This window comes from Argiope bruennichi, chromosome 3, assembly GCF_947563725.1.
Source record: "Argiope bruennichi chromosome 3, qqArgBrue1.1, whole genome shotgun sequence".
In the NCBI taxonomy this organism is placed as follows: domain Eukaryota; kingdom Metazoa; phylum Arthropoda; class Arachnida; order Araneae; family Araneidae; genus Argiope; species Argiope bruennichi.
The window spans coordinates 82,650,494-82,670,977 of record NC_079153.1 but is presented as its reverse complement, the minus strand read 5'-3'; positions in this window follow the sequence as shown (position 1 = coordinate 82,670,977).

Here is a 20,484-nt window from a genome sequence, read left to right as displayed (position 1 = left end):
ATTCCACCATAGAACGGTCGTATAAGACTGCCTGGTGCACGTTAAATTCGTTTCCTATAGCTGGTGTGAGGCGGAAGTTTGGAAAGGGATTGGCTGCCAGCTCAGATGTCGTTCTTGTGATCTGACTGATGCTCCTAAGAACTGAAGAACCGTCCTAAAATAGCCCTAGTGCTGCTTCAAAATAAAAGGTTAACATAAATAAACTAATCTTGATCTACATCTGCATCTCGCTAGGGAGTGACGTAAATGGAGGCGATGAACCATCTGCATTCGTGAATTACGAAATGAATTCTTAATTCATTTCGTCTCCAAACGACATCTACGTGTAGTGATACGCTCTGGCATGTTTTCTATTTTGTGATATAATGAAGAGAACCTAGTTGAATTTTGAGGGCTTTCCTTACTATCAAATTTGAAATTCAAATCAAATTCAAAATTCGAAACAAATTTACAATTTTCGACACAAAACCTCATTCCAATTTTTTACCTAATAGGAACGGAGTTTTATTCCCCATTATATACCTAATTCATAACGTTTCTGAATTACCGTGTTCAGAGACACGAGAATAAATAGAACTATAAGTGGTCAATCCTCTAACATAGTTAGTCCAAAATTTAATACACATCTAAAATGTTAAATGTAAAACCTATATCCTAAATACACTGGTCTGCAAAACTAAAGCAACAAAGTAAATTTTAAGCAGGTAGCCCAAATATTGCTGGAAAGGGGTATTGCGATCAATACAATGGACAAGCAATTCAATTGTCAATGCCAGGAACAAAAAAAAAAAAAAAAAAAAAAAAACATCATAGGCCACGTGAGTGTACGCAAAGCGCGTACAATAGGTAAGCGTAACTCAAGACTACAAGGGAAGAAAGAACGAGGCGTAATTAAAGACATTCGCTGGAAATACAAGTCAGTTCTTTCGTGAAATATGGCTAGAAGACATCACTAGGACAACTTCACACGTGGAAGAATGATCGAAAAGCTGGAGGAGGGGCGCAATTTCACCAATGCAGCTGAAGAGTTCGGAATCAACAAAAGTGTTGTTTCGCGCACTCGGAAAGCCTTTCAAACCATAGGCTAAACTGCTAAAAAAGGTTGGTGGTGGCGTAGGAAAACAATTGCAATGGATGACCGATATATCGTCCTGCAGGCGAAAAAAGCCCGATACCATTCAGCAAGCGCCACTTCTCAGCCACTGTGTACAGCAACAGGGTGACAAATGTCGCGGTTTACTGTGGCCAGACGCCTTCACAAAGGTGGTCTGTTCGCCTACAGTCTAAAAGCTGCATCCATTGAAAGTTGACCATCGGTGAACCGTTTAGAATGGTGTAAGTAGCACAAAAACTGGAAGCCACATCAATGGAGTTGTGTCCTCTTTACGGTGGAGAGTCATTTCAGTGTCACAAATGATTCTCAACTCCAGTTGGTTTAGAAAGAGGTCGTAGCACGGTTTCATCCAAGTAACCTCACGGAAAGAGACCGCTAGGGTGGTCCTTCAGTTGTCGTTGGTGAAGCATTATGCTAAACGGGTGGACTGAACTCCACATTTTCGACAAAAGTTCTGTAACCGGAGATCGCTATTGTAAGGAAGTGATCCTTGCCCATGTGCATCTGTTCCGAAGGGCTATAGGACGAGTCTTCGTTTTTATGGATGAAAATGCACGGCCACAACTGACTGCTGATGTTCAGTATCTATAGGAAATTGAAGATATTACTCAAATGGATTGGCCAGCATTCTCTCCTGATTTAAATCCCATAGAACATGTGTGGGATGCTTTGAGGAGAATTCTTGCGGCACGATTACATCCTCCAGGGAACACCCCAACAACTGAAACAGATTCTGATTGAGGAAAGGGTACTCTTACCTCAAGAATTGTTGGACAATCGGACCCTGAGTATGGAGTGTCGGTGCAAAACAATCATTGCAGTAGGGGGAGGGCATATTCCATACTAAGGAACATCTGCTTGTTGTTCTTCTTATGGACAGACAATCATGTGCAGCGATACTATGAGTTCAATAAAGCTTTTTTTCGTTTGGTTCCGTATTATATGCATTGTATTCATTTTTGCGCAGCTATGCTTTCGTCATCGTTTTAAGTACAAAATGCTGTCTCTCATTTCTGAATTTCAGTCTCTCAGATGATTTCTCGTGGTGTTATGGTGAATAAAAGCACCTGTTTCTTAAGTTTTGCACACTATGTATATTATGTGTAAATATTTTTAAGTTCTCGTTCTCGTATGTATGTATGCATGCAGGGTTGCTTTGCTGAATTTCGCTCATATTTTGAGAAAAATTTACAGATTTAGTTTTAAGTCAATATACCAGATTTCATTAATCTAACTGAATGCGTTTTGGGGCAAATATATTCATAAACAGACATGCGTATTCTGTATTTAGAAATCAGAGAAACTTCAAATGTGGATGGAGATTTAAACAAATTCTCGAGGTCAAAATTTTTGACATTTATAATACTTTCTTTTTTTTCACTTCGTGTGAGAGGAATTAAAAAATAATAATAATAAGCAGAATTCGGTTATTGTCTATAATGAATTAAAGTATCCTATTTTTTATGATTTTCTTTTTATTTTTACAAAAACAAAAGAAGGTCAGAGGAACAGAGTGTTCAATGCCTCCTTAAAAACAAATCAATACCATTATCCTTAGAAGTGCCAATAATTAAGCAGGGCCCTTTCTTAAAAAAACTTTAAAGGCAAAATAAGCTTTCAAAAGAAACGAAACCAATTAATTTCATTTGAACACAAAGAGAGGCGCCTTTATTGCAAATCTCATTGAAAGAAGACGAAGTAAGTAAAGTATTGATTTAAATTTTACCAAAATAGAATTCTGAAAAAAATAGTTTAATGTGTAAACAAAAAAGAATCTTTTAAATAAGGAAATTATTTAATTTGATATGTGCTTTTATTCAACATGTCTAAAAATATAGCGGCATTCTTTTAAAGCAAAATCTGAAAACATGTTTTGCAAATGAATTTTTTACTCTGTTTCAGTAGCAAGGTTTTTTTTTTGTCTGTAGAGCAATGCTATTAATTAATGAAAGTGATGCAAGATAAATATTATAATATATATATATACAACAATGGGATTTTATATTTTTCAAAAATAGTATGAGAATTAATGGAAATTAATGATTAAACTTATTTACATGCATGTAAACTTTATCCCAGAGGCATAAAGAGCTTTTAATGTTATTAAAAACTCAAAATAATGCTTTTTTTCTATATTCTAGATTTTTGTTTGTTAATACTTACTATTTACTAATTATTTGATGATATAATGTTATAATGTTCTTTTTATAAATGAAAAACATGCTATGAAAAATATATTGATGTGCATTATGCAGACGATTAATGAAATTTCCTTTATTAACAAATCTATGAAAGGAAGAATATCGTATTTTTAAAAGCCGACAACTACAAGTATTTCAATAGAATGAGTCAAGATACCCTATGTACTATTATGCGCAGTTAAATTTTCCTTAGTATTTTGCCAATTTATTTAAAAAAAATAGCTAATGAATTTAAAATAAAATGTTTTTAAAAATCAGCAATCGATATTCATAAAGTAAAAATTCAGCATTCACTCTTCAATAAAATAATATATTTGAAGTTATAAAATAAAGGGGGGGGGGGTTTTTCGTCCCAAGGTACTTTTATACTTTCTACGTAATTTATTGGCGAATTTGGCGCTTGTAATCTTGTAAAGCCTTATTAGTCTTGTTTAAAGTATATGTAAAAGTGTAAATGATATAGATGTACAGCAAGATGAATCTGTAAAAAGAAAGAAAAATGGCACATAGAAAGGTTTATGTTATTACTTTAGATATGAAATAAAGTAAAAACATAAAATAAAAAGCAAATATTTTAAACATAAAGGAAAAAGAAAAAGTATAAGGGAGGAATGAATGTGTTAAAAAAATGAATGGTAACCACAAACTGAGCAAACCCAAGGCGTCAAGAGAAAAATAAATGATCAGATCGCAACGGCAGCATACTCAGACATTTGAGTGAACTCAAAATGACTCTCCATTACGGTCCCATTCCTCAACAATCCATGAAGTAAAACGACCCGACATCGGTATGGAGGTAATCAACCTTACACCATTATTATATCCAACGTGGAAGAGGATATTTGCTTTCTTATCATCTATAAAAGCAATTTTTCATCGCTATATATAAGGGTATAATAAAGTGGCAAAAAAAAAAAATGAAGTAAATGATAAAGGCAAAATGAAACAAATTATTTCTATGAAAAATAAATAAAATATAAGCTATGAATTGATATTTTTTTTCTTTTACGACGGATCTGTAGTAATGAATTTATTATTTTTCTTTCAAATGGAAATATCTGATAAGCGACGAACTGATGATATGCCAACTTTTCTATGTCAGAAAATATATATTCAACTGAGTTCCGAAAAAGTACTTTCGTACCACTAAAAGAAGAATTTCGCTAATATTTTACAAATATTAAAGAAGAATTTCGCTAGCTCAATAAATCTAACCTTAAAGGTCTTCTGTATCCAAATACCAACACATAGGCAATCACTCAATTATAAATTGTTATCCTTCCTATTCACGTTATGACATATTCTCGAAACATTGCGTCGACTCATTTGTATACTGTATCAAAGTGATGCCCTTTACCAATTTAACGATAATACTAGATGAACTAAGGAAATTGAATGAGAAGATAGTTGAATGAAACAAAAAAAACATATTCCGATGACCATACTTAAAACGTCCAAATGATAATTAAGAAGTGAAAAAAATTTAAAAAAAATACTTTTTATCATATAAGTTACAGATTGCTTTTCGTTCATCTAAATAATTTTGTAATATAAGCATCACCTTATAAATTATTAATGGATTGTTTTGCATTTCAAAGATTCTATAGATAAGCATATGATTTCCAGTTTCAGTTCCCATTGTATTATTCATTTATCTTTCAATTAATTTTTTCTTTTCATATATTAAATGCCATATATCTAATTCTAAGCATTATACATCTTAAATATAAATAAAAGTTATTATGACTTTGTTTCTATGTATGATCTGCATCTCCATTTCAACAAGTGAGTTGAATTACATACAAACTGTTTGCACTTATCATTTAAGACAAGAAAAGGAATACTCCCAAAATATAAAAGTACAAAATTTAAGTAAATATTCATTTAATTAGAAATTAACTGAGACTTTACTCATTTTTACCCCGTAACATGGAAGAAAATTACCTCACCAGAAATATTTTCGGAACATTTTAAAATTAAAAATTTATTCTTCACAATTATATCAATTTTTTTCAGTAATTTTTTTTTCAATCTGTATTAATTTGAGAGAAAAAATAATTCAAAGGAAATCAAAAACTTGCATCTAATATTCCTATTCGAGTTGTCAAATTTTAAACTAATAAATATACTATATAAAGGTCACAAAATTATTGATCCATATTTCTTTTTTTATTAATAGCTGATTTCAAAGATTGAAATGCAGAATTAAAATTAGATTTATATATTATAAACATTGAGGAAGAGTAAACTGATTATCATATTTTCAGAATAATATTAAAATTAATTGGTGATTTTTTTTTCTTTTAGTCTGATTAGTGACTTGATTATATAAATTTAAAATAGTTTCCAAATTCAAGTATTAAGAATAATTATAATAATTATTATATTAACATACATTTACATAATGATTATTATTTTGTCAGATTAAGGACATATACGATTGATCCTACAGGTTTCAATGCCTCTTTGTATAAATATCAATGTAAGAAAATCATAAGAATTTGAATTATCTCTTTGAATATAAATAAAAAAAAATTTAATCTATATTTTGTTATTTTGACAGAAATAGTTTATACATTTTTTTTTTATTTATTCAAGATTCAAATAGCGTCATTTGTTTTGATTTCGAAATGAAGCAAAAGACTACGAAAATTATTATGACTGAAATACAAGCGTAATGTTAAATCGTAAGTAAGTTAGGGTAAAATCTGATTTTTCTTTCTTAATGCTATCCGGGTATATTATTGTATATTCATATTTTCATCATATTCAGATATGATAAATGTTATAAATGTACCAATGTTTTATCTCGGTGGCAGTCCTTAGGTAATGCAGTGCCTAGTGATAAGGTTTCGGTTTCAGAATAGGATGGTCACAATTTCGAACCCGATTACACGAAAGAAATTGCAAAAATGTTGCCTTTTCATTCTGAATCGTGGTTCAAACATCCTTTTCGATGGAGTTGTGCAGAAGTTCGGCTAGATCAGGTGTCATTCTTATTCTATGACCATGATTCAAATTTACAATGTTCATTCCAAAATAGCTCTAGTATCGCTTCAAAACAAGCCATTAAAATAATTAAACTAAGTCGAGACCTTTGTTTTTAAGTGACTAATTATGGAAATTTCTTTACTTTTTGAAAGGAAAGGAAATTTTTTTACGCCTCTATAATTGAAAGTGATATGATAATTCTTTTATACTAATATTATTTGACCCTTAACCACCAAGAAGTATATCGACCTTTGAGTTAAAAGATCACAAATTCGAAATTTGATTACACAAAATGATATTTCAGATATGAGAGCCTGGTTTGTACTAGAAATTAAATTGTCTAAACCAAGTATGCATTGGCAATTCAGACAATGTTTTAAAAGGAATGGCGCCGACATCAGAATTTTTTTTAGTAGATGTGCGTCAAACAAAATATATTTCAAGGGGGGGGATACATAAGTACGAGAGCAACTACAGGTCCAAAATGATTACGGTAAGCTAAAATTTCATTCAATTATTTTTTATTGTTTTAAACAAATACTGAATAAATTTTGGAAATTGAATAAAATTTAAAGTAATGCTATGGGAAAAGGTTTGAACAAACTCGTTTTATACATTTGTAATAAATAAAAAATAAAGTCATTGAGCTACAATTAAAAAGTTATAATATGTTGTATTCAAATTTATCATAAATATTTATTGACACTTTTAATTGATATTTTCTTGATTAGCTGCTGAAATTAAACATTTATATTGAAAACCTTAATCTCAAAAGAAATTCCAATGTTTATTTGCAATATTATTCCAATATTTATTATATGGACTGGACTGGAAAAATTAATTAAATAACTTTTTCAATTCCAGCTAATTTCTCCTTAATATCCAATTTTTAATGCTAATAGAAAATTTTACATTTCTCTAAGTATTTATTTTAAACCAAAAAGTTGCACGTTGAGTTACCTAAAAAATTATAATTTTTTTCAGAAATATTCCTTCGATAATTTGTTTTCGATACTGTAATAGAAAACAAAAACAAGTAGGTTTCTAAAAGTTTAAAACTGGATAAAAAGATTAATATCCAAGCTCCTTTTTGAAACAGAAAAAGAAAAAAAATAATTGCATGTTTCCACATGTAGTCAGAGAAACAATGCACGCAATTGAAAGTGTAATTGATAGGGAAGCAAATATCGGTTATTTACATGATACGGAAATACGAAACATTTTGTCTAATGAATACATATAAAGGTCATGCATCGATGAATATATAGCATTGACGAAGTTACAAATAAGGATTAATAATTTACTCACAAAGTTTATCATCGATTTTAAAATTTTAGATAAAAATAACTCTCATTTCAAAAAGGGAGGAACTGCAAAAGAAAGATTATTTTGGGCAGTCAAAGACAAACATAGTACTGTTAAGACGATTCGGCATAAATATGAAGAATGCTAAGTTTCCCAAAGAAGTTACAGTAGCATCTCTTGAATTGCCATACATTTTCGAATTCCCCAGTGATAAGAATCTTAATATAAAACCAGGAGGCTCTGAAGGAAGACTTCTAGAACTTCTGTCTGAAGCACTGAATTTCAAATATAAATTGATCACACCTCCTGACCACAAGTGGGGCGGTCGTTTATCGAATGGAACATGGAGTGGATTAGTTGGAATGGTAAGCAAGGGAGAAGCTGATATGGCTATATGCTCGTTAAGTGTCACTAATGAAAGGCAAGAAGTGGTGGACTTCAGTAAGCCATATTTTTCTGATGAGCGAACCTTTGCCACTAATTTCCCTAGACCATTACCTAGAATATATACTTACATATATCCTTTTGATATGAAAACATGGTATGGAATTATCATTGTTTTATTGCTCATTTCATTATTATTTAAGTTGTTAAAACTTGCTAAATTCAATTATATTTTCATTTTCCTTTCTGCGCTTGGAAATCTATGCAGCAGAAGCATCGATGAAAGAGAGTTCGAAAGAAATATTTTACTAGCCTTTTGGTGGGCATTTTCCTTTATTATTTCGTCTAGTTATGCTGCAGTACTTGCTTCGTTGTTGGCTTTACCAGTATATGATAATTCACCAAGAAATCTAGATGAACTTGCAGAGTTTCTGAAGCAAAAACAATATAAGGTAGTGTCTGTGAAAGAATCGTCTTTCTTCAGTGATATGCTTAAAATACGAAAAGAAAACGTGGCCTACATTGCTAAGAAAATTCAGGAAAACAATTGGTTCATATCACTGGATAAACTGGTGGATGAGGATACTTTCGATAGCAACACTGCAGTTCTTGCGACAAAGTCGTATTTTAATTTCAGATTCGGCAAAGCTCCTCTTGCAACAAAATTCATTTCGAACGATGCTATAGAGATTGCAGACCTGCGTGTAATGTTAAACAAACGATTCTGTTGCAAAGCTGGTTTAGATGTTGTAATTACAAAAATTGTTGAAGGAGGGTTATATCAACGAATCACTGATTTTGAAATCTATAAAGCATGGTTTCGTGCTTCTAACAGCAACCCAAAACGTGAAGAAAACGTTTCTTTCGTTTTAGATGATGTTTTAGGCCCTTTTATTATCCTTTCGTTTGGATATTTTATGTCTGCAATTGTATTTTTAGCTGAAACTATGACTTACCATTTATTTGAGCGTGACATTAGATTTTGAATTTCATTTTTGTTAAGATAAATTACATTTTATTTTTTAAATTGTTTTGTGTATTTCTATTCGAAACTTGAACTGATATGTTAGTATTCCGTGCGACGAAATCGTATTTTTTTTCTATTTTAAATTTATCACTTTGGGTCGCATTTTTTCGATTTGAATCAAGTACTGCATTTGTAGTTTTATTTATACATATTTTCAAAATATGTACTGCTAAGTTTGAAGTAATGTATTTTTCAATTTTATGTTACAAAAATACAGTTTAAAATGGATAAATATCATTAGTTGCACAGATTTTAACAATGTAATGAATCACTGTTTATATATTTTTTATATGTACATCGTTTCTTCACAGTTTAGAATAATTTTCAACTATTATAATGATATTGCATAGCTTTTGTTGGAAGCAAAACTTCTCTTGCATTTCATTTTTAAAACCGTGGAAGATTGAAATCTCCTGAGAGTAATGATCAATTTAAATGTGTATACGGAACTATGATACTGAAATAACGACGTCTGAATTATTCAAAACTGATAAATCAATACGTAATACTGTATTTTTGATGGTTTTGTAGAATATAAATTATTTATCACTTTGTAGCAGACAAATTATCCGATATTATTTTAAACGATTAAGATTTAACATAAAATAGTTTTTTTTTGTAAAGATGCAAAGATATAACGCAGATAATTTACTTAATAGTTAGACAATAAGCTGATAGTATGGTGATTAAAGACTTTTTATTACACTTACGTATAATTACATAAATCATTAAAAATAGTAGATATATAATACTTAAGATATCCAGTAACACATGTTTTTACATTTAGAATAAATGTTGAATTTTTAAATTTATTTAGCTTTTGGCGCTATGAAGTAATAGATTAATTTATTTGTATTAAATGTAGTATACTAAAACTAGCTTTAAATTATTATGTTTAAATAATTTTACCTGAAAACATTAAAATTATAATAATAAAATTTTGTTTATTAAATTTTTGATTATACATCTCTTCATTCCAGTCTCTTGAAAGATGCCTAAACATTTTTTTTTTTTTTAGTTTCAATTGCTCTTTGAATCTGATTTCAAATTTTCATGAATTTTGGCACCTCTTTCTGTTTGTTGTCTATCTATAAAATTTTGTCGAGAGAATGCAATTTATTGTCGAATTTTAATTCATTGACTTTATTATATATATTGCTGAGTATGAAACATTGGCATTATCATTTTTAATGTCAAAATATGTGTTCCCTGTTTATCTTAATTGTCTGCTCTAGGATTTTTCTTCCCCCCCCCCTCTTGTTTCAGCTAATAAAAAAGTATTAAAGAAGCTTTGAATGTAATACATTCGGAAAAAATGTTTCACTAAAAGGTACTAAAGCAGTATTCTGACGTAATATACAATTAAAGAAAATTATACTTCAATTTCGCAGTTAGCTTTCTCCCTTAATGATATACATAAGATTGACATGGGTTTAAAAAAGTGCATTTTTGCAAAAGAGGGTACAATTATGTGTTAATAAGAAGTGTAAAGTTAGTATGTGTTAGTAAGTTAGTAAGAAGTTAGTGTTCAGTAAGAAGACATAGAAGAGATTGTATGAAAAATATGCGTTTTACAAATGTATACCAAGTTTTTAAAAATTTCTCCTGTTATTGTCATGATTATCAGAATTGTTGGTTGTCATTGATAGCCAATAAAATCAAAATGCTTGTAGAAAGAGAATTGCCCTGCGTTCACCTCAACTGGCACAAATCATGTCGTTATATTACATCAGCTATTTAAATGCCACTGGAAGAATTTTCTAAGCAGGTAAAGTTTTGAAAATGAATCTGTTACTGCCTGATATAAACATAATTGTGCACTTTTCTTCACATAAAGTGAATATCGTTTAAACTTTTTACAAGCATTTATTACATTAATACTTAATGCCATTATTGTCAATCACACTTTTAAACGATAAGAAAAATCAAATTAGGTTGCGATAATATTCACTATAGTTGATGTTCCATTCTGTAAAACGCATGAAAATGCAACAGTTAAATAAAATGTAATTAGAAAAAATTATATAAGGTATAAATAATTCCAGAGCAAATACTTTAAGATTGTACTGTTTTTGCAAATCATTGCAAAAATCAACTTACTTACAATGACCTTTTTCAAAATGAATTTTTCTGCATTGTTTATCGCATTGGATAAAAACTATTTTACAGCAAATTAAATTTATCTTGGGAGAATGATGCTACCAATCAAATCTATGAAAGAGGGTGTTGATTTCTGACAGCATCACTGCGTCCAATGTAATCTCAATTTTCATTCTTTTCCTGCTTAAATTAGTTTTAAAAGCTGTTTTCCTGTTTAATTAGTTCTAGAAATATTACAGAAAATTTTTCATTTGTCAAATATTGAATAGTTTATTAATTGTTTTCTTATAAATTTATCATCACTTTCATTTTCATCCATATCCAACTATTATGTTGCCATTTAAGCTCTGTGAAATCAGCTCCAATTCGAAATTAAAAGCATAAATGAAAAATAAAAAAAAAAAACCCTCTATGATGCCAAATGGCATCTCAGACTTAGAAAGAGTTACATGATTATTTAACTTGAACTGTTTAAGAAGGAGTTCAGAACTCGAAATTTTTGTAACTTCATATGATGTACCAGATTTCTGAAATTTTTTTGTGTTTTTGTATTACCGATGATAGTACATTGTATTAAAACTTCCAAAAAATAACTATTAATCATTCAATAGATTCAATTAAAACTTCTATTAAGTATAACCACACGATAATGAATTAAAAAGAGAAATGATTTTAAATTTCCTATAATATTGATAACAATTAATAATAAATGAAATATCTAAAGGTAAGAAAAATAAATAACTTAAGCTTTTTGCACTGATAAAATGATGTTTTAAATATTTTAGTATGACTTACTTATAAAAATGCATCGAAGAAACGAAGTATTTTGTATGTTCCGAATACAATAAACTGATATTTTTAATTTTTTCTCTAAAGTGGAATACTTTATTTTCATTGATATCTTAATAATGTTGTATGAGTATTGATTTCAAAATGATTAGTAATAAATGAACCATCTTATATTTTTACTTTAACCATCATTCAAGTTTGTTATAAAAACATGCATGTCTAAAAATGCGTTGCAATTAAATAATGTCTATGCTTTGTATTATTGTTATATAATTGTTAACTAAGCAAAAGGGAAATGAAAATATGTGCGTTAATAATTTATTTTATTTTATAAAAATAGGCCGCATATTCCCTCCATATTTGGTCACAATATATTACAATAGCAATCGATCGGGTAAATTACTTCTATCAAATCATTTAAATAGCTTAAAATAAACTCGAAATACCACACGCATAATTATCAACCATAGTTTTATCTTTAAAATAATTTGTAAAGAAATGTGTGCAACTGACAATTTAAGGAAAACATATTTTAGTTAGCTGATTAGTACATTAGAATATTTAAATACTTGTTAAATAAACATTATTTTAACAAAATTGACAAAAGAAAAAAATCCCTTTTCAAAAGATTGCTTTCAGATTCATTTTCTAAACAATTCAGATTCATTTTCTAAAAGGGAAATAGTTTTGCAAAGTTAAATATTAGTATCGCTATTCACAATTTAAATACGCCGAAGTCACGATGTGTAAAGTAGTAAAATGTTAATCTTAAGATCAATTAATCATCTGTTTCTTTTGTGTAGGTAGTAAAAATCGACTAGAAATAATGAAAAAATAATTTTCTCTTACGTACATGTCAAAGAAAAGTCTTTGGTAATCCAAACTTTTCATGACGAGGTAACATAATTGAGAAAAAAAAAGAAAGGAAATATTTGAATAAAATATTCAAGTAAAACAAATTTAACAAAAATGTCTCTACTTTCTTCTAATAAAAGAATTTTTCCATTGTCAGCATAACAAAAAATGTGTCAATGACTTTTCTTTAGGGTTAGGATTATTATGACATGCTTAACTCGAATTTAAATTTATTCTGCCATTCAATGGAGTGACAAAATTATCATTTAAGTCGTCAACACCTGAGTAAACTGGAAAAATGTCCCGAAAAAGAAAAACTAGCTTTATTATGTAATCGGTGTAAAACAATGGGTAAAAATAATGTTATTCACAAAATAAGGTTTTTTTTCCCTGTTAAGATTATATTTTTATCTTATCAGTATTTTTCGAATGAAGCATGATTGCTTTTACTATGGGTTTATTTCCTGATTAGCAAATGGAATTAATCCATACTCGTATAAAGGGTGCCCCAAAATTAACGCAATTTGAATTTGCCATCATTCGTGCAGAAAAGTGTTGGCTATCTTATTTAAAAAACCATTTGACAGCTAATAGTTTAGGGTTAGCAAAAATGGAGAGTTACACGATAGAACAACGTGTTAACGCAATATTTGAATTAAATCAAATTACACAGTTTTTTTCTTTAAATTGTTATATTTTTATTGAATAGTAAAGTAGACAGGTTAGGGTTATGTATGGAATAACACACAGGGCAAATAGATTCACGGCTTTTCGGCAAATGCGCACTCTTTTGTCGAAATTTTTCTTAAACATTTTGCATAAATGTGGCTGGATTTAGCTGATGCAGAGTTCAATTTTTTCCTTCAATGCACACATGCTTGTGGGCTTATTGGCATAGACCTTTGACTTCAAATAACCCATAAAAAGAGATGCAGTATTGTTAAATCCCACTATCTAGGGGGCCAATTCTTACATTTTTGAACTGTCATTTCATTATTTTTTAAATATTGTTCAATAATGAGAATACGTTGTTCAATCGTGTAACGCTCCATTTTTACTAACCCTAATCTATCAGCTATCAAATGGTTTTTTTTCAATAGGGTTGCCAACATTTTACTGCACGAATAGAGGTAAATTTAACTTATGCGTTAATTTTGGGACACCGTATAGAATAAAGAACTATGCTAGCATGATTTAATTTTAGAACACACTGTTCATACTATTGGAAGAAAAGAATAAGAACAAATTGCAGTTAAATGAGTGACGGGAAGAATAATTTCATTCCTCAAGTGATTGTATGTATCAACTCCACTCTATCTCAAATATTAACATTTAATCAAGTATTGCGAACAAAAGAGTAATCCGAAAAGTCTTTTATTTTTTACAAATTTATCAAATGATAAAATCAATTTTAGACAAGTAATTCTAAATATATTGATAATAATTTTTATAAATTCATTAAACTTTATAGGCCAGTAGCTTATTATTAGGAAATGATAACCAAATTAATCAAAAAACAATTATTATGGATTAAATATTACTCAATTTACAAAAAATATACGCAAAACATTTACGTAGTATAATCTTTTATAATCATTTAAACAAAGATGTATTTCTTTTTGCTGATAAGTAAATTTCAACAGATGTTCAATATTTATTTCTTGTTTTTTTGCTTTAAAATAACCATATAATAAATCTTTATTCAATAAAAATGAAAAATTATTTTAAGGAATATACAAACATGAGATGAAGAACTAATTTCGCCATTTTTATTATTTTAGTAAGTTCATAATTATTCGATGCATAGCAGTAAAAAATTCAAATTTATAGTGTTTATCTTGCTTTTACGAAATTAATAAATAAATGATCTACTTATTTCTGAGCAAAATCGTGCTTAATTTAAATTAAAGCAAAAAAAAATCCTTTACACTTAGTGATCTTTTTTTCCATTTCTACTTAAAGTAATCTTTTTCTTTTCAGAACAGAATTGATTAAGTAATATATTAACTAAACATATATTGACTAAGTACTAATTAAAGAATTATAGTGTCGTAAATTAAACACTGAATTACATTTTTAACGATAAATTATTTAAGGAAGCTGAACTGAAAACTGAAATTTAAAAACTGAAAAGTTCTTTTCTAAAAACTTTACTCAAAATCAGCAAAAAAAGGTTTACAAATATTTTACTTTATAGTGATTACTTTATAAAACTTTTAATTTCATAATGATCCTCAGCATCTGAACTGTTGATATAATTTTTGTGCTTTAAAAATTGTGAGAAAATATTCCGTGGTCAAAATAATTTTATCTTGTTTCCAATAACAACAAGCTTAAAGTATGAGAAAACTGTTCTTAGCAATAGAAAAAACATTAAGAGTTTTTAAAAAGATGTCGAAACATGACTTGATTTCACATAATTTTTCGATATTTTTGGAATATTATTTTCTACTATTCTTTTATTTCGCAACGAAAATGTGTAATAAAATGCGCTAGAGATACAAAAGCCGTTGAAAAAAATATCAAAAATTGGTAAATTTATTAAATTTTTATTTAAAAATAAAAAATATAGCTCTTTCTAACTCTTAACGCCCATTTGAATGACTTTACTGATTCAAATTTTAATAATTAAATATTTATTTAATATTTTTAACTTTAAAATTTAAATTTTTTTCAAAGGATGTTGATGATCTTTGAAAGAAAAATCTTTCATTGGAGATTTTAGGAAGAACTAAAATTTGTATTACTCAAAAAGCGTGTCCTCATTTTTTTCTAGGCATATATTTAGAATAAAAAAAAGAATAGTTCAAACATATAAAACCTTTTTAAGGAAAAGGGAGATATATTCATTGAATATTGCAAAATTTAGATTTGAAACAGCACCTTTGTGCTAATTTAAATTTTATATCTAATTTATTTCTTCTAGCAAAATGTAAGTAATATATATATATATATATATATATGAATTTTAGAAATGCAGGAAAGTACTTAGAAATGAAATATTTTTATTAATTAGCAAAGAAAATAATAAATTAGTTAGCCGAAAAACTATATTTTTCATGTTGATATTGACAACTGTGAAAGATGTATCCCTCCTGCCAAGATTACCGAACTGCCACGATAATAACCTTAATGTTGTATACTGACGACTAATGAAATTACGGGCTCCAGCAAGTATATGTCATTCTTCTAATAAGACGTATACACCGTCATTGGAAATGGAACCAACACTAATACAAAACACCGGAGAAACAAGCGAAAATCTGCTTACTTATCCAGTGACTGCTTACTTCTCATATATCTGCTCAAGATAGAGTCAAAATGTGACACACAAACAATTTTATTAATCAAACATTAAAATATTTGACATTTTCCATCAATTGCAAAAGTTACCCGACATACGAAAATTATATATACGATATCGTTTAATATTAAGGAATTTTAATACTTTTTTCGAATTAGTTGCGATTTTCTATCGTTTGAAGGCTTAGAATTCATATTTAAAAAGTATCCAGAAATAAATATCACCATCAATATTAACCTATGTAATCTCTGTTATATTATGTAAATAGTGTATACACTTTTCCTCCGAAAATTAGGAACAGCATCTAATTCTTAAACTAAACAATGCTTGCCATCATAAATGATATTTCATAAAGTCTTTATAGAACTGTCATTAATATAACACAATATACATTCATGATTTTATTAGCATTTCAGTAAAAAAACAACGTAAAACCGAGTAAAAAAACTTTTGGTTAGATTTTTTAATATAGGCAAGAAGGCCGAGTATGTACTCAAGAGATTGTATTGTAAACAGTCGAGTAGTAATGTATGTTAATTTGACAAGATATGATCGAAATTGGATAATTATATAGAAATTATAGGCGGTTTTATCTGTTATTTTTTAAACTCTGAAAAACTTGAAGTTAAATGATTCAAACTATATTAAATCCAAGCTTTTAAGAAATGTGGTAATGTTTCTTAACTGATTATTCCTCTTTTAACTAGCAGGAATAATCTTCCCGACGCTTTCTCACATAACAATAAAGCTCTTATCCAAATCAAGGTCAATGTCTATGATATTAAAATTGTAGATCTTTGGTAAGGCCAAGAATTCCTTACTTGGAATTGGTGAACAATAATTAGGAAATATAGAATTGGGCGTGAGTCTAGCGTTTTTACTGAATCTATAACGAGCATATATATTTGGGACAACTTTTCGCTTCCAATCGACTCCAAAATTTTACACGTAATTAAAGTTGCCTTAAGATAATGTACTAAATTTCCTTTATTTAAGTCATTGTATTTACATGCATGCGAAAATACACACCAACAGGCTGTCAACTGTTTGACGGATTTGATTTAAAACTTGATAAGTATCTACATTTTAGATGCTAAATTTGTGTACCAAATTTTATCTACATTTTAGATGCTAAATTTGTGTACCAAATTTTATCTACATTTTAGATGCTAAATTTGTGTACCAAATTTTATCCACCTTTTTCTTCTGTAATTATCAAATTCGCTTGCATTCGACCAGCTAAACAAATAGGACAAATAACAGGTCATTTGATTCCTGTGAATGGATTTCGTTCGAAATTTGATAGAAATCTATAACTTTGGTCATAATTCCATATACCAAATTCCAGACAACTAGCTCAAAATGTTTTTCAGTTATCGTGTTCATAGACAGGTTGATAGACAGATGTATTGCCAAAAATAGGTTTTTCGAACTATTCGGGAAGTATGAAAAATGAAGATTCATTAGAATCCGGAGTTTAAATTATTTGATAATTTCAATACTTCCTTTATACTTTGAGTAATAAAAAAAGGTGTAAAAAAGCTTTTTATACTCTTGAAAGCTTCCCAAAGTATTCGCCATGTTGTATGTAAAGGATAGAGATAAACAAAAACTTATTTGAAAATAAAAAGGAACTAAGATTTTACAGCAATTGTTAAATTAATAGGGGATTTTTATTATAATTATTGGTGCTAGATAATTTTGGCAAAATTAGTTATATATTTTAAACCTTTCTACGTTTTCAACGAAATTTATATAAGGAATTATAAATAAAACTGACATAAAATAAACCGAGTCAGCTGAGGATTTTTAATATCAAATAAAGCATTTTGTGTGAACTTGTTTGTATCTTGGGATATCCTGAAATGCTGCTTGTTATTTGTTCCAAATTATAAGTGTATCTTCACACAAAAAAGCATCAGAGAACACTATTTGAGATTAACAATACAGTGAAAATAACCTATACATAAAAAAAATATTTCAGAGTGATAATTCACACCTTTGCATTAAACAATACTAGCAATGTTGCAAAACCAAAATGATTTTGATAAATATTTACTTACCAATAATTACTTTAAACAATAACATTTCAGTTTGTCCGCCACATACATGAGAAATGATGGAGAAATACAGTTTGTACAAAGGTACAATTGTTTTAAAGTACAATCCTTTTATCTACCATTTTCTTGTAAAGGCCATAGACAAAACTTAATTTATCTATACTGTCAGTTACTCTAGACAAACATAGAGAAGATGTAATCTGACGTTTCATTTGTCTAAATACCAGCGCTTTGAGCAACCATACAGAAATTGATGTTATTCTGACGATTCAAATGTTGATGTACTCCCAAGACACTTATTCGGTTAAATTGTAAACCGAGTTCAATTTAGCGTTTGATGATATACTTCACCAATTTGGTTGAGGCACTAAGTATCGGGGAAATATCTATATTGGATGGAGACACTAAATGCCATTAGATAGTGAATGTCAACGATAGGAATGTTAGTACTCCAGTGCATATACTAATAGGAATCAAATGAAAGTAAAGAAATATAAACATTTTCGAAAGTTACTTTTATCTTGAGAAGGATGAATTATTTTTTTATTAACTTAAATTATTTTTCATTAACTTTTCAAAGAATGAAAGATAAATGCTAATTATCAATGAATCGCATCCAATAAAATTTCAATAATTTTTATGGGCCTTTATTTAATAATATATGCTTACAACTGTAAAGATGGATTTTTCTTCTGATGTGTTAAAAATTTTGACAATTTTTATAAGTTTATGTATTTTGACGAAGACATTTTGCGGTTTTATTTTGCCGTTCTTGAAAAATGTCATCTAATATCTGCACGTTGCGCCGCGATCTTTCAATTTTTTCCTTACTGTAAAATACTCCACGGATTCCAAAATTGAATTAGCGAGAGTCATTTCAATCTATTAAAAAATAAGAATTGAAATGTTATTTTATACTATTATGTAACAAGCAATAAATATTACATAGCAGAAAACATATATAGGCAATTAAAAAGAACGGGATAATTAAAGAAATTTAAAATTTAGCTAGTCCTATAGAGAATTAACAAAAAATGTCGAATAAATTTAACTATGCTATGTTCTTAAGTCAGTTAGTTATTTTGCTTTAAATTTTTATATGTGCATTGCTCTTTATCCTTTTTTGGGACAGAGAATTCGCATATTCCGCAACATATAAAAGTTCGATTATTCTTGAATGCAGAAATTTCATTTTGAATGTTTGAGAACATGGTCACTGTTCTCTAAGCAGTCATTAAAATCAGATAAATCCATCACAACACCCGATACCACTACTCTTACTCATAATATGTGCGGGTTTCTTTGGGACAGGAAACTCACATTTTCAAAAATGTATAAATTTGTGACTATTCTTATTACGGAAATTTCAAATTGTATTTACAAGCTATAAAAATTTTCAATTTATAATTCAAAATAATTTCCGCACATTCAAATCGAATTCAGATTTCCATATTTAGAAGCATATAATGATCTATGTTTAAAACATTTTTATATTTAATTCATTTGCTTGAAATCAAATTATTCACAAAATAATATTCAACATTTTCATTATTTTTAAGCTACAACTTTCATTGACAAAAGATTACAGGTTGCCATTTCATTTGCATAAAATTCTATTTACATGAATTCGAATCTTTCTCTGTCTATCTAGGAATATCTCGACATTTAAATGACGTAATAAATTATTCAAAAATAATTCCTTTTCATTTTAAATATTAAACTTACCATCTAAGGTCGGAAAATTACTAATTTAAATTCAACTTTTTTTATTAATAATTAATTTGAATGACTAAAATCCTAAACTGTTGGAATTGGATCGATATTTTGCAAGCTTTTAGAAGACTAAATTGACTGTGATATCCTCTTAATAATATAAGATTCTTTCTTTTGGATTGATTTCGGAATTTTATTTTAAATTCTAAATACAGTTTTGTATTATCGAATATATATGACGTATCTTGTAAGAAAAAGATGCATTTCTTTTCTTGATATATTAAGAGCTTCAAAAAAAAACTGATTAATATCAAAACAGAATATTTCTGCGAAATTTCTATTCAAGTAAGCAATGAGCTATTAGTTCGGGTATTTAAATTAATATTTACTTGTATTTCTTGATTTTAATGACTTACAGCAACCAAATGAGAAATTCTCTGCCTAAAATTCAGAATGCACGAAGTATATTCGATGAAAACTCTTCCCATCCCGTGTTTTGTGCGCATTGTTTGGATCGATGTATACTATGGTGATTTGAACCATATTATAGCAGTTACTTTGTCGTTCTAATAATCTAATCACGGTTCAAAATTACGGGTTATTTATTAAGCAGTTTCAAAATCCTTTTGGCAACTTAAACA